The following is a 16,989-nucleotide window of genomic DNA, read 5'->3' as shown; positions in this document are numbered from 1 at the left end:
AAAAGGAGCAGTGTGTTCCCTCAAATTGTTTGTGTGTGCTGCTTCTGGAATGTTTCTTTCTTTGGTTGTCGTGTCAGCGGTCTTGGTCTGTGGTATGACTGTCAATGATGTACCCCCAATGTCTGACTCCCTTGTGGTATGGTATGTTCTCTGTGTGGTTACCCAACCATGGTCGAAGGAGAGTCTTGCTAAATGTTCGTAGTCTAGGTCCTCTTCAATGTCGTAGACAGAGAAGGATGTGTCCTCAGAATCACTTGTCGACCTTGTGCTTGTTGTTGACTCTGGTGTGTTTGCTCTCTGTGGTATTTCTTTCGATGTAGGGTAACACATTTGCTCTCTGGAGGGAGGGTCAGAGCTTTTGAGGAACTCAGGGAGGGCACTGATATTCCTGCGACTGATTTCTGGTTTTATCTCCAAATTCGTCACTTTACTCTGTCTCATAGGTCACCCGCTACATTAACTAGCAATATTACACCTTTTGAAGCAATGTGCTCCCAATCCTCTGAACCCACACATGTTGTATCGGGTATATATAAGATACTGCTACATGGACATTTCACAGGAGATCCCGTTTTTTTGCATGAAATGGGATGCTGATCTTGTACCTGGAGGGATACATATTAATTGGAAAAAGCACTGTGAAATTATGTCCCGTTGCTCTACAAGTTTAGAAGTTATTGAAACACAGTATAAACTGCTTACTAGGTGGTATCGATGTCCCTCCCTTCTGCATAAGTTCTTTCCTTCAGTATCCCCCTTGTGCTGGAGATGTGGAAGAGACCGTGGTACCCTTATTCATATATGGTGGGACTGCCCCCTGATCTCTACCTTTTGGGGCCAGGTTATTCAAATTTCCTCCAAAATCCTGGGGTTTCAGGCTCCTACTGGGATTGACTTCTGGTTGCTCTCCCACACTACAATTCCACTAGCAAAGTACAAACATTCCCTTCTCAAGCATCTGAATAACGCAGCAAGGGCGGTGGTACCGGTTCACTGGAAGTCTCCGGTCCCCCCCGGAATATGGGAATGGTTCCAGCGAATAGAATTTTATAGAACAATGGAGGATATTTTTCATTCAGTCCTTGACTCACATGCCGATTATGTCGCCACGTGGTTTTCTTGGCTGGAATTTAAATCTACCTCCACCTACAAAGACCAGATTCCACTAGACTCACCATGATACCGCTTTCTGATGTAATCCGCCTCACTGTACGGAACCCATATTTGCACCTAGTTAAGATTGATTAGCTCACCCCTTTACCCCTTTTTCCCCCCACTATCCTTTGTCATGTCTTTTGTGTGGATTCTAGATGTTCTATGCTTTACTGGTCTAACGACCCACGTGTTTATATAATGTTGTATTGTTTGTAACATCTTTGTTTCTTCTGAAAAACCGAAATAAAGAATATATATAAAAAAAAAAAAAAAAAACCTTTCCATGACTATTTGTTTAAAAAAAAAATAGGCTATTCTTATACTAGTAATTAGTGCCACCTTGCCTTGGTACCTATAGCTCAGTATTTCCTGAAGTTATGATATATATATATATATATATATATATAGAGAGAGAGAGAGAGAGAGAGAGAGAGTGAGAGAGAGAGAGAGAGATGTGCAGTGGGCACTTTTCTTGTTTGAGTTTTTGTTTTGGATCTAGATCCTTGCTCGTGTTTTGGATCTAGATTGGTTTTGCCAAAACCACTCTTTCGGGTTTTGGTTTTGAATCTGGATGATTTTTGGAAAAAAAACATAAAACCAGCTAAAATCACAGAGGGGCAGATGTATTAACCTGGAGAAGGCATAAGGAAGTAATAAACCAGTGATAAGTGCAAGGTGATAAACGCACCAGCTAATCAGCTCCAATATGCAAATTGACAGTTAGGAGCTGACTGGCTGGTGCGTTTATCACCTTGCACCTATTACTGGTATATCACTTCCTTATACCTTCTCCAGGTTAATACATCTGCCCCATTATTTGGGGGTAATTTTGATCCTAGGGTATTATTAACTTCAATAACATTTATTTCCAGTCTATTCTAAACACTGAACACCTCACAATATTGTTTTTAGGCCTAAAAGTTGCACCGAGGTAGCTGTATGACTAAGCTAAGCGACACAAGTGTGCGGCACAAACACCTGGCCCATCTAAGAGTGGCACTGCAGTGGCAGACAGGATGGCACTTAAAAAAAAACTAATCCCCAAACAGCACATCATGCAAAGAAGTAAAAGAGGTGCAATAAGGTAGCAGTATGGCTAAGCTAAGCGACACAAGTGTGCGGCACAAATACCTGTCCCATCTAGGGTTGGCACTGCAGTCCCACTGCACTAATGGTGGATACTGGATGCACGTCTAACACCAACATAGCTGTCAATGCCTCAGTTATCTGCTTTGCAACAGAATGACTGCTGTCATATTTCATCTTCCTCGCAAAGGACTGTTGGACAGTCATTTGCTTAGTTGAAGTAGTACAAGTGATCATCCGACTTCTGGGATGACAATCGACTCCCAGCAGCAACAACAGCAGCGGCAGCAGCAGCTACAGGAGGAAGTGGTTCTTCTCTATTTTATCCTCCAAATTTTTGATCTCCATTATTTTTCTGGAGTTATATAACAAAATTTAGCACAGAGCGTACCTCTACACCACACAGGGCAAACCCTGTAAAAATTATTTGGATTAAATATTAATAGCCCCTTTATTTGGAGTAAATAATATACAGCTCAGGACAGCACCACTGAACTTATATGGCAGCACCCCTGGACTGGACTTATACGACAGTACCACTGGACATATAGGACAGTATCACTGGACTGGACTTATGCGACTGTACCACTGGACATATATACGGCAGTAGGACTGGATTTATACGGCAGCACCATTGGATTTATACAGCAGTACCACTGGACATATACGGCAGTATAACGGAAATATAGAGGATAGCACAGACATATAGTGTAGTTAACTTAATTTGTTAAGTATGTTCATCCATTCCCTATTTAGAAAGTCAGTTTTGTATAAATAATACAATATGTCTATTGGGGGGTGCTCCTGGAACAGGATTTTGGCGTACAGTATTAATCAGAAAGAAAAAAGGTATTTCTTGGTTACTGCCCTAACCAAGGAATTCCCTTTTTCTTTCTGATTAATACTGTACGCATATATGGCAGTATAACTGGAATTATTATGGCAGTACCACTGGACATATACGGCTGTATCACTGGATTTATATGGCAGTACCACTGGACTTATACGGCAGTTTCACTGGACTGGACTTATACGGCAGTATCACTGGACATATACGGCAGTATCACTGGATTTATATGGCAGTATTACTGGACTTATATGGCAGTACCACTGAACTGGACTTATACGGCAGTATCACTGGACCTATACGGCAGTATCACTGGATTTATATGGCAGTATTACTGGACTTATACGGCAGTACCACTGGACTGGATTTATACAGCAGTACCACTGGATTTATACAGCAGTACCTCTGGACATATACGGCTGTATCACTGGACTGGATTTATACGGCGGTACCACTGGACATATATGGCAGTATCACTGGATTTATACGGCAGTACAACTGGACATATACGGCAGCATCACTAGAATTATATGGCATTACCACTGGACATATATACGGCAGTATCACTGGATTTATATGGCAGTACCACTGGACATATATATGGCAGTATCACTGGATTTATATGGCAGTACCACTGGACTTATACGGCAGTACTACTGGACTGGATTTATACGGCAGTACCACTGGATTTATAAGGCAGTACCACTGGACATATACGGCAGTATCACTGGACTGGATTTATACGACAGTACCATTGGACATATACGGCAGTATCAGTGGATTTACACGGCAGTACCACTGGACATAAATGGCAGTATCACTGGAATTATATGGCAGTACCACTGGACTTATATGGCAGTATCACTGGAGTTATACGGCAGTACCACTGGACTTATACAGCAGCACAGGGACACCACCAATGAACTGATGCAGGATAACACAGCACCACTGCAATGGACTGGACTTATACAGCAGCACTGGACATATGGCAGCAGAGGACACCACCACTGTGACTGGACTGATGTAGAACAAGACACTACCACTGTACTGATGCAGGACAACACAGCACCACTGCACTTGACTTATACAGCTACACTGGACATATGGCAGGACACCACCACTGTGACTGGACTGATGCAGCACAAGACACCACCACTGTGACTGGAATGATGCAGTACAAGACACTACCACTGTACTGATGCAGGACAAAACAGCACCACTGCACTGGACTTATACAGCTACACTGGACATATGGCAGGACACCACCACTGTGACTGGACTGATGCAGCACAAGACACCACCACTGGACTGATGCAGCCCAACATAGCACCACTGGACTGGATTTATACAGCAGCACTGGACATATGGCAGCAGAGGACACCACCACTGTGACTGGACTGATGCAGCACAAGACACTACCACTGTACTGATGCAGGACAAGAAAGTACTGGAATCACCACCCCACTTACCCGCACAGACACTGAGTGAGGATGGAGACACGTCCTCTACCTGCACTCTCCAATGCCGGAGTGAAAACGGTGGAGACGCGTGACTCCTTATATGGAATTCAAAACCCGAGAGAATCCAACAGCGGAATGATGACGTTTTGCCTCGTTCTGGTTTCAGAGTCTTACGGGAAGTCCCGAGTCGGGCGCGTATCCAGACTCGGGACATGATGTTCGGTAGGGTTCGGTTCTCAGGGAACCAAACCTGCTCATCTCTAATATATATATATATATATATATATATAAACAATGAAAAAGAGGCGGCACTCGGAGACTTAAAGGTTCAAATAGTGTATTCAGCAACACCACCAACGTTTCGGGGTCAGATGCACCCCTTTGTCAAGGTGAATAACAATGTGCAAAGTGTTTAACATACCTTAAATAGAGAGACATCCCTCCGTGAATCACGCCCGCCCGGCCACGCTGTTTCCCTCGTCATTTCCGGCTGTCCAAGATTGACGTCAGCGCTGTCGCGTATGGTCGCCGTAGCAACCAAGGAGACAGCCCGTCCTCTCTGCTGGCTTCCGGCTGGTGTGTCTTGCGTGGTGGCGTCTGGTTGTTATAGTAACCAGGCTTCCAGAGCGGCCGGGCTGCGGCGCTATGTGATAAGAAGGAAGTAGATAAAGTGAAAAGTGCATAGATTAAATAGAACAGTACCCTATTGCCACTAATGGAGCTAGTCATAAGAGGGATCAGCCAATTAGCTGACACAGCCACCTATGAGGAACTCCCTAACGATCCTACTGTCGAGTACCAGAAAGAACTCTTTGCCATTTTAGATCAAGCTAAATTATCCGGCAAGATATCACATAGCGCCGCAGCCCGGCCGCTCTGGAAGCCTGGTTACTATAACAACCAGACGCCACCACGCAAGACACACCAGCCGGAAGCCAGCAGAGAGGACGGGCTGTCTCCTTGGTTGCTACGGCGACCATACGCGACAGCGCTGACGTCAATCTTGGACAGCCGGAAATGACGAGGGAAACAGCGTGGCCGGGCGGGCGTGATTCACGGAGGGATGTCTCTCTATTTAAGATATGTTAAACACTTTGCACATTGTTATTCACCTTGACAAAGGGGTGCATCTGACCCCGAAACGTTGGTTGTGTTGCTGAATACACTATTTGAACCTTTAAGTCTCCGAGTGCCGCCTCTTTTTCATTGTTTATGAGGATTTCCTTGGAGGGCACCGGAGCCATTGTAGCAAACGGAGGAGGGAGTGCCGGACCGTGGGGAATATATATATATATATATATATATATGAGAGAGATCTATATCAGTGAAGCACAGTGGGTCGAGATATGTGAGGCAGAGCCTTTCCTGTTATACTTATGTATATGCCAGAGTTTTGTCTATATAAAGTAGATGAAAAATTGTTACACAACTGTAGGATCTTCTTCTCCGTAGGATCTGAGTTTCCTGTAGGTCTTCTGAAAGTGACCCCTGTACACCTGGGGCTGAGACTCATAGAACCTACCAGCAGTCCTTCATGCCTATAATAGCCACTTTTCTCATAAGGAGAGATATGCCTTCCGGTACTGGGATGCCGCCAGGTCTTAGTAGTATGAGCTCAACCCCTGAGTGACCTGAATCAATGCAGATGGAGCGAAAGACCAAAAGAAGATAGGAGCTGCTCTAAGACAAGGGACTGGAGAACAAACAATAGGCAATTAAACACAGAACTCTCCCAAATTCAGTACAGCATTAGGGAGAGGAGAAAACATAAAGTACGTACACAGACAATACACTACAGAAAGAAGTTAGACAAAACAACGAAGAGACAGAGCCACTTGCATTGGGAATACTGAGGGTATGCAGGTGAGTTAGATAACTGAGGAAACACAAGACTGTATAGCAAGAAGATAAGTACTATAAGCAAACATAACAAAAGCAATTAAGACAGATAATGCAACTGACACAGAGTAGGATGCTGGTGATTATGTACTGATACATTGCTGGACACAGGAATACTGAGTTGGATGCTGATAATTACATAAGTGACACAGAACTTAACACAGGAATACTGCAGAGGACAGTAGCAGAATAACCAGACAAAGATTTCCATGACTAGTACTAGAACCTAGAGACAAGGGCTCCCGCTGCAACCACTAACTATGACCAACAAGGAGTGAGAGACAGACAACACATATATAGGAGACAAGAGCCAATGAGAGTCACAGCACAGCCTGCCTCCCTTAATTACCAACTCTCTGCAGCTGTGCTGCTACACATCCAGCCAGATCCAGATGAAGGTGGGGGGACCAGGGGGTAAGTACCCAGGGCCCCCCAATCTAAAAGGGCCTCCCACCACCCACTGCAGATCAGATATCTCTTCAATCCTATCTGCGGTGCTACGCTCACGAGTCCTGGCTCCCCGGCCCCGCTGCCCTGTCAAGCTCACCCCTGCCCCTCCTCCTTCTTCAGTGCAGCCTGCGGCACACCAATGACTGTGCTGCAGGCTTGCTGAGCTGGACAGCAATTGGACAGCTGAGCAGTCGATCAGCTGCCCTGACTAAGAGTGCTCTAAGAGTTGTAGTCAAGGCAGCTGAGCGATAGCCGCAGGCTGCACTGAACAAGGAGAAGGGATTCTTAGCGATGTGTGGAGCCCCCTAGGCTGTGGGTGTGACTATGTTTGCTTCGTTGGAGGAGAGACCGAGAGAAGCCAGCTCAGTCTCCAACTGAACAGTACTGCCTGCCAGCAGCATAACCAAAAATGTAAGGCTGGCTATATTTTAATTTATATTATTCTTGGTCATATGTTTTATATATATATATATATATATATATATATGTAGCAAAGAAAGAGGCGGCACTCGGAGTCAGCAGAAATATGAAGTGTATTAACCAAAAGAGCGTTAACGCTCTTTTGGTTAATACACTTCATATTTCTGCTGACTCCGAGTGCCGCCTCATTCTTTGCTATTATCCTGGGGTGGCCCCCCTGTTGGAAGGCACAGGAGCAAGTATTTTATGTTCAGCTAACCCAGTGGAGTGCCGGAGTTGCTACAGTACTATATATATACATACATATATTTTATCAATATATATATACAGTGGGGCAAAAAAGTATTTGGACAGCCACCGATCATGCAAATTGACCCACTAAAAAAAAAGATGAGAGAGGTCTGTAATTTCCATCATAAGTACACTTCAACTGTGAGAGACAGAATCTGGGGAAAAAAACTAGGAAATCACATTGTATGATTTTTAAACAATTTATTTGTATATTCTTGCGGAAAATAAATATTTGCACAATCAAAAAGTTTAACTCAATACTTTGTAATATAACCTCGGTTGGCAATTACAGAGGTCAAACATTTCCTGTAGTTCTTGACCAGGTTTGCCCACACTGTAGCAGGTATTTTGGCCCACTCTTCCATGCAGACCCTCTATAGATCTGTCATGTTTTGGGGCTGTCACCGGGCAACACGAACGTTCAACTTTCTCCACAGATTTTCTATTGGGTTGAGGTCTGGAGACTGGCAAGGCCACTTCAGAACCTTGAAATGCTTCTTACGGAGCCACTCCTTAGTTGCCTGGGCGGTGTGTTTGGGGTCATTGTCATGCTGGAAGACCTAGCCACATTCCATCTTCAATGCTCTTACTGAGGGAAGGCAAAATCTCACGATACTTGGCCCCATTCATCGTCTCCTTAATACGGATCAGTCATCCTGTCCCCTTTGCAGAAAAGCAGCCCCAAAGCATGATGTTCACAGTGGGTATGGTGTTCTCCCTCCAAACACGGCGAGTGAAGTTTATACCAAAAAGTTTGATTTTGCTCTCATCTGACCACATTATATTCTCCCAATCCTCCTCTGGATCATCCAGATGGTCACTGGCAAACTTTAGACGGGCCTGGACATGTGCTGGCTTAAGCAGGGGGACCTTTCGGGCGCTGCAGGATTTCAATCCATGACGAAGTAGTGTGTTACTATTAGTAACCTTTGTGACTGTGGTCCCAGCTCTCTTGAGGTCATTGACCAGGTCCCCTTGTGTAGTTCTGGGCTGATTCCTCACCGTTCTCAAGATCATTGATACCCTCACCAAGCTGCTTGCCTATTGTCTAGTAGCTCATCCCAGCCTTGTGCAGCTCTACAATTTTGTCCCTGGTGTCCTTAGACAGCTCTCTGGTCTTGGCCATAGTGGAGAGGTAGCAGTCTGACTGTTTGAGGGTGTGGACAGGTGTCCTTTATACAGATAACCAGTTCAAACAGGTGACATTAATACAGGTAACGAGTGGAGGATAGAAGAGCTTCTTAAAGAAGAAGTAACAGGTCTGTGAGAGCCAGAAATTTTGCTGCTTGCTAGGTGTCCAAATATTTATTTTCCACAAGAATATACAAGTAAATTGTTTAAAAATCATACAATGTGATTCCTGGTTTTTTGTTTTTTTTTCTTCAGATTCTTACTCTCACAGTTAGGCTGCACCTATGATGGAAATTACAGACCTCTCTCTTCTTTTTAAGTGGGTCAACTTGCACAATCAGTGGCTGTCCAAATACTTTTTTGCCCCACTGTATATATATATATATATATATATATATATGTAGAAATGTTCCTCATACAAGCAGCAGCACTCGGAGACTTGATCAATAATTAAACCGTAATAAAGTGCAGTTTAATACATCACTCCAAAGGTATTGGAGTTTTGGAGTGATGTATTAAACTGCACTTTATTACTGTTTGATTACTGATCAAGTCTCAGAGTGCCGCTGCTTGTATGAGGAACATTTGTCTATCAATTACCGGATGGCACCGGTGCCATTAACCAAGCTACAGTGAGTGCCGATCCGATTGCTGTATATATATTTATATATATATATATTTAATATAACCTGTTTGGGAATGCTTTGTTACCTGACTCCAGCCTGTTGTTTCTTTTGAAAGTCAGGAGCCTGCTGGATGAAGAGCTGAATTAAGGCTTTGGGGGACCCGGGATATTTAAGACAGGGGGGCCCTAAGGTCTAAAATTGCCCAGAAGTATATATCCCCAGTGTCCCTCCTTAATCCAGCTCTGGGTATGGCGACCTCCACTATAGAAAGACCGACGCGACACTCTCCAGTCCGGTATAGAAAAAAATAATTATATATATATATATATATATATATATGTATGCGTCGACAAATGAGGCGGCACCCAGAGTCTTTTAAAAGCAGCAAGGTCACTTTAGTGCATAAAGTGCAAAATCAACATTTCGGGGGCTAGACCCCTTCATCAGGATAACATGCAATACAGATCACACACAATTTATAAGTGCATTCACCCCCTGAAATGCCCCTAAGCAGTGACATGTTCGTAAACCAAAACTGTTTATGTTTTCTAGCGTTACTGAAGCAACGTGACCAGGACCCGCGTCGTCATCATGCGATGTCACCTCCGGCGGAAGTGATCACTCCAGATGGACGGATGTCGGGCCCAGAGCGGCGTGGCCATCAGGACTCAGGCATGGGGGCATATCAGGGGGTAACTGCACTTATAAATTGTGTGTGATCTGTATTGCATGTTATCCTGATGAAGGGATCAAGCACCCCGAAACATTGATTTTGCACTTTATGCACTAAAGTCACTTTGCTGCTTTCAAAAGACTCTGAGTGCCGCCTCATTTGTCGACACATGGATATGGGGGTCACACCCTAGTGGAGGGCACCGGAGCAAGTCAGCTCAAGGGGCAGTCCGAGTGCCAGCGTTGTGTGCATTTGCATTTGGCAACAGCTCCTTCTGCATGGTGCTGTACCTCGCAGGGCACCGGACATTATATACATTTTGTTGCCTCATCTCATCTCATGTTTGTTTTCACACTGTGTTGCACATTTGCACTATATATCTGCACTTTACTCTGCATGGATGAAGCCTGACCCAATAGGTTCGCAGTAACTTTAAAATGGCTACATCTCAGGGAGCGGATGAGGATGCTACCTCCTTTCTATTACAATGTGACACCCGTGATACCCTCAGCTTTTCAGACCTAAAAGCTGAAGGGATTTTAAGCAAGGAGTCTGCATTTGGGGACTCCGCGATTACCACCAATGAAGATGCGTTCCGTGAGTTATTGAAGCTAAAGAAACGAGAGGTAGATTACCTCAATCACAGCCGCACGCTGTCGTACTACTACCGAGCTAAGCATATCCCGAGGGGGTTCCGCATACATAATGCACCAACTATTGGCAGATATAACATCAATTTCTACAAAAGATGGATTGCAGTGTTAAATAAATGCTCTATGGACCTTCTCCTCCTGATCATTGAGGAGGCAACCCGGGAGTATAATGTCACCAGAGAGAAACCAGTAATTATGAAGCGGAACACCGTGAAAAACTCACCGCAGATCAAGTGAGACTGACAAGGCTAGGAGAACAAGTGGAGCAATACCGGCTTGAGCTTTTGAAATTCAAGAGGGAAAAACTACTAAAGGTCCAACAAGATAACGCACAGCACCGCGTTTACCTATGGCTTGGGAGTACAGGGGGTAATCCCCAAGGCAACAAGACGCCCAGATACCGTCCAAGATACACTACCGTACATTTTGGCACTACTTCCGCCAACAACTCTGATGACCAAGGCAGTACACAAAACAGGGGAGCTGCACAGAGTACCCCTTTAGGGGTAAAGACTTGGGCAATTATAGCAGCCCGAGACGCAGGTATACCAGACGGGGTGGGCAGACAAACAGGCAGAAGGAGAGGGAGACCACCGAGATCAAAAAGGATTTGATATTCAATCTCTCCTCAAAGCCACTGTCTCCGGCCGAGGTAAGTGTGCTTGAAAAGGGTCTTTCGTTCGTTCCTACGAACAGACCTAATAAATTTCAGTGGAAGATAGACACTTTTAGACTACATCGAACATTTAAATTAAAAGAACATTTTGAAAAACAGCCCAAAGTCCCTGCTATGTGTAATCTTCCAGCACGGATTATGAAACTGGGGCCTTGCTCCCGGTTTGACCCGTTGTCAAGTAATGCGTCTTTAAAAACCTTTAGTAGACTGTTAGAACTGGCTGGGATTGAGGACATACCCCATACGTTTGACAACCTCTCTAAAGAGTAGAATACTGCCCTAAAAGCGTTAAGTACACGACAAGACATTATTATCAGAGGGGCAGATAAGGGGGGATCTGTTGTTATCCAAAATACCAGTGATTATATTGAAGAATGTTACCGCTTGTTGGGTGATGGTGGTACTTATTGTACTTTAAAAAAGGATCCCACGTTGTTGTACAAGAATGAATTGTCATGCCTACTTAAAAAGGCGGGTGAACAGAGTTTGCTATCTAATGCTATAATTCAGAAACTAATAGTTGAATATCCTGTGGTACCGATTTTCTATACATTACCAAAGATCCATAAGGACATGCAGAGACCGCCGGGGAAACCCATCATCTCTGCCCGGGGGTCTCTGTGTGAACCTCTGGCGATCTTTCTTGATGCATACCTACAACCATAAATACAACTAACATTTACACACCTAAAAAATTCAAATATGTTACTTAAGAAGTTTGAAGACATTAAGGAGGTGCCAACTGATATGCTTATGGCAACTATTGATGTAACAAGTCTCTACACATGCATCCCGCACAGTGAAGGATTGCAGGCTGTTAGGTGACTTCTTACCGGCAACAGTATGTATACTGGGCCGGACATTGACTTGTTTATTCAACTGCTGGAATTCACCCTAACCCACAATTATTTTCTGTTTGAGGACAAGTTCTTCAGACAGACTACCTGTTGTGCGATGGGGTCGGATGTGGCACCGGCTTTCGCTAACACCTATATGTGGGAGGTTGAGAAAGGTCTGTTTTATGAAAATCCGGTCATAATTAAGGAAGTTTTCCTCTATTACAGGTACATTGATGACCTGCTTTTGTTTTGGACTGGCAGTGAACAAATGCTCTGTGGAGTGATTGCGGCACAGAACAACTCCTCCAGTCCCATTAAACTCACTATGAAGAGTAGCCACACAGAGATAGAATTTTTGGATATATCTATTAGTATACATGAAGGCAAGATCAGTACTAATTTATATACTAAACCAATGGATAGGAACACCATTCTCAGTTACAATAGCTTTCATTCGGCTCCCACCATTCAAGGTTTACCTTATTCTCAGTTCCTACGTGTGTGTGTAGGATTACTAGTTCTGTTACCAAACGAGAGAAACAACTTGATGCCATGGAAGGTAAATTCCTACAGAGGGGTTACCCAAGGCCATTACTAAAAACAGCCTGTGTTAAAGCAGTTGCCCACAAGAGGTGCAATTTGCTGTCTAGAGAGACCCCCCAAAGTGTAAAGGATAGGCTCCCATGGGTCAATACGTTTGACACAAATAGTCATCATACTAGCAAAAGGACCAAAACATTATGGTCCATGATCACCTCTGATCCTGATTTGAAATCATTGAAACACACTAGGATCATGCCAAGTTATAGAGGAGGAAAAAACATCAAGGATTTCGTGGTTAAAACAGATTTAAGTAAGTTTAAGAAACAGGTCCCTCAACATTTTTTAAGTCGACCTAATGGCTGCTACAAGTGCATTGGATGCACAACTTGCAGCTACATGTCTCCAAGTGATGTGATCACACATCCTTACTCTGGTAAAAAAACTTACCATAAACTGGCTTCTTGTCACTCCAAATTTGTTATTTATGCCATCATATGTCTGTGTGGGCTTTATTACATTGGCAAGACGGCCAGCCAGTTCAAAACAAGGATGGCTCAACGTCGACAGGCTATTAGAGCGGTCATCAACACTGGTTCCAGTGACCAACCGGTGGCACGTCACTTTTTAAACCTCAAACATGGCATGGCAACCCTTAAATATTGGGTTATTGATCAGGTACCGGAGTCAATTCGAGGAGGGAATAGGCCCCTCAAATTGCTCCAACTTGAGTCTCGCTGGATCTTTAGGCTCGATACTTTACGACCGAAGGGGCTCAATGAAACATTGGGCCTTACTAACTTATTATAAGCATGGTTGAACTGTAGGGTCTGTGGCAGCGAGTAGCTCTTAATGTATACTTTACAATAGAGTAAATTGGGTAACATTCGTATAGAATGAACTAGTATGCTATTCCCATCCGTGCTGAGTTTACATGTGCTCTATATTTGTTTATTCTTTTTTGAAAAAATTGGTGTTAACAATGTACATTTTTTTGTTGTCTAGGAGAAAGTGGCATGTTTGCCAGGGGGTATATGTTTTATTGTTTTATTATTTTTTATGATGCATCTCACAAACATGGGAATGTTCCCATGCGTCGGGTCATACTCCAGATGTTCATCAGTATATGCATAGATGCACCTGTAACTTCTTATTTCTTTGCACATATCTTGATTTTCAACAGTTTTTAATATTATGGAATACACATATCTCGGAAGTGTTCATATGTTTTTTAGTTTGTTGTCACTCAATATTTAAATTTTCTAGTGTTTACTGCACCCATTTTAACATTTTTAGCACCATACATATGGAGCCCTGTGCTGATATATTATGTTTGTTTGTAACGTGGCACAAATAGATGGCCGTGTTTAGTAATATGTATGACGTACACTGGCTGTAGGACGATCAGTGACATGTTCGTAAACCAAAACTGTAAACTGTATATGTTTAATAGCGTTACCGAGGCAACGTGACCGGGACCCGCGACGTCATCATGCAACGTCACTTCCGGCGGAAGTGATCACTCCAGATGGACGGTCGTTGGGCCCGGAGCGGCGCGGCCATCGGGACTCAGGCATGGGGGCATTTCAGGGCGTGACTGCACTTATAAATTGTATGTGATCTGTATTGCATTTTATCCTGATGAAGGGGTCTACACCCCGAAACATTGATTTTGCACTTTATGCACTAAAGTCACTTTGCTGCTTTCAAAAGACTCTGAGTGCCGCCTCGTTTGTCGACGTATGGATATGGGGGTCACACCCTAGGGGAGGGCACCGAAGCAAGTCAGCTCAAGGGGCAGTCTGAGTGCCGGCGTTGTGTGCATTCATATATATATATATATATATATATATATATACACATACATATATACTGCTACACACAATAGCCAACTTCCAGGTTGCTAGGAGACAGCCAAAAACACTAAAACTAAAACATATATTTATATTTAATGTATTTACAATACAATAATCTGTTTTCACATAAGGACATGTATAAATTAGAGGAGAGTACAAGAGAATTAAATGCCCAGAAACAATTGGTATCCACTTTCGAGATCAATCATAAAAATACCTTATTGGCTGATACGTCTACTGATTGGATGGACAAATTCAATAAACAAGCTGAATCCAATACCAACGATTTAATTAAATTCAAGAAAAACAAAATGCAAAAAGTAGACCAGGATTATGAGAAACATTATGTTTATTCCTGGCTCACAGGACAATACAGAACGGATCCCCGTTCTCAGAGACCTGAAAGATACTACCGCTTTAAGGCAAATTCAGGTACTACAGCTGAATTGGGATCTCAGGGTGAATCTGATACTGAGCAATTCACACACCTTTTTCGGCTTACCCCAGAGGACATCTCCACCCGAAGTACACCAGCCGCACGCGGCGGTCCGGGCAAAACAAAAGGCAAACGCGCCAATTACAGACAACCTCGCCCGAAGAAAACCTAGTATTCAACCTATCAGTACAATACCACATATTGTCGGCTGAAGAATTACAAGTTTTAAATTTGGGTCTTACATTTGTTCCAACATCTCCCTTTAAATCATTTTATTATTATTATTATTATCCTTTATTTATATGGCGCCACAAGGGTTCTGCAGCGCCCAATTACAGAGTACATAAATAATCAAACAGGAAAACAGCAACTTACAGTTGATGACAGTATAGGACAAGTACAAGGTAAATGAACATAGTTACATCAGCAGGTGACACTGGAATAAGTATCAGGTGGCAGAAGAGTTGATGCAGTTGAAGATTATTAAAGTAAGAAAGGATAAGCACATGAGGGAAGAGGGCCCTGCTCGTGAGAGCTTACATCCTAAAGGGGAGGGGTAGACAGACAGGGGGGACACAGATGGGGTACATGGAGAGTGTAGAACAGAGGGTTAGGATGAGATTTGGCTGGGTTTGGTGAAGAAGTGGGACTTGAGAGCCCGTTTGAAGTTTTGTAGAGAGGTGGAGAGTCTGAGGGGGAGAGGTAGGGAATTCCAGAGAAGTGGTGCAGCACGCGAAAAATCTTGGAGGTAGGAGTGGGAGGAGGTAATCCGTAGGCAGGAAAGTCATTGTGCATTAGCAGAGTGAAGAGGATGGGTGGGAGTGTAAAGAGAGATAAGGTCAGAGATGTAGATGGGAGAGGAGTGGGTGAGGGCTTTGTAAGCGAGTCTGAGAAGCTTGAAATAAATTCTGAAAGGGAAGGGGAGCCAGTGAAGGTCTAGCAAGAGAGGAGAGGTAGATGTAGTGCGTTTGGTGAGGAAAATGAGCCGGGCAGCAGCATTGAGGATAGATTGGAGTGGAGAGAGGTGTTTGTCAGGAATGCCATTCAGTAGGAGATTACAGTAATCCAGTCTGCAGATGACCAGTGAGTGGATAAGAGTCTTAGTAGCATCCTGGGTCAGAAAGGGTCTGATCCTGGAAATATTTTTTAGATGAAAACGGCAGGTTTGTGAGAGGTGCTTAATGTGTGGTTTGAAGGAGAGAGAGGAGTCAAGGATTACTCCAAGACAGCGCACTTGGGGGCTAGAGGAGATAGTCGTGTCATCAATAGATAATGAGATTGTAGGAGGTGAGGTTATGCGGGAGCTCGGTCTTAGACATGTTAAGCTTAAGAAAGCGCTGGGACATCCAGGAAGAGGTAGCAGAGAGACAGTTGGAAATACGAGTGAGGAGAGCATGGGAGAGGTCTGGAGAGAAAAGATAGATTTGGGTGTCATCAGCATAGAGATGATATTGGAAACCAAAAGAACTAATGAGCTTACCTAGTGAGGATGTATAGAGAGAGAAGAGGAGAGAACCAAGGACAGAACCTTGGGGTACACCTACAGTTAGTGGAAGTGAGGGGGAGGTGGAGTCATGAGAAGAGACAGAGAATGAACGGTCAGAGAGGTAGGAAGACAGCCAAGAGAGGGCAGTGTCACGCAGACCAATGGAGTGAAGGATTTGCAGTAGGAGAGGATGGTCCACAGTGTCAAAAGCAGCAGAGAGATCAAGTAGAATAAGTAGAGAGTAGTGTCCCTTAGATTTAGCAGCATGGAGGTCATTGCATACTTTTGTAAAGGCAGTTTCAGTGGAGTGGAGAGGACGGAAGCCAGACTGGAATGGGTCAAGCAGTGAGTGTGAGGAAAGAAGGGAAGTATGGCGGTTGTAGACAATACGCTCAAGGAGTTTGGAGGCAAAAGGGAGGAGAGAGATGGGTCGGTAGTTGGAGAGAGTGTTTGGATCAAGGGTAG

Source organism: Pseudophryne corroboree, chromosome 8 (genome assembly GCF_028390025.1).
Source record: "Pseudophryne corroboree isolate aPseCor3 chromosome 8, aPseCor3.hap2, whole genome shotgun sequence".
NCBI classification, from domain to species: Eukaryota; Metazoa; Chordata; class Amphibia; order Anura; family Myobatrachidae; genus Pseudophryne; species Pseudophryne corroboree.
The sequence above is the reverse complement of the archived record's forward strand: the minus strand, read 5'-3'. Positions refer to the sequence as shown.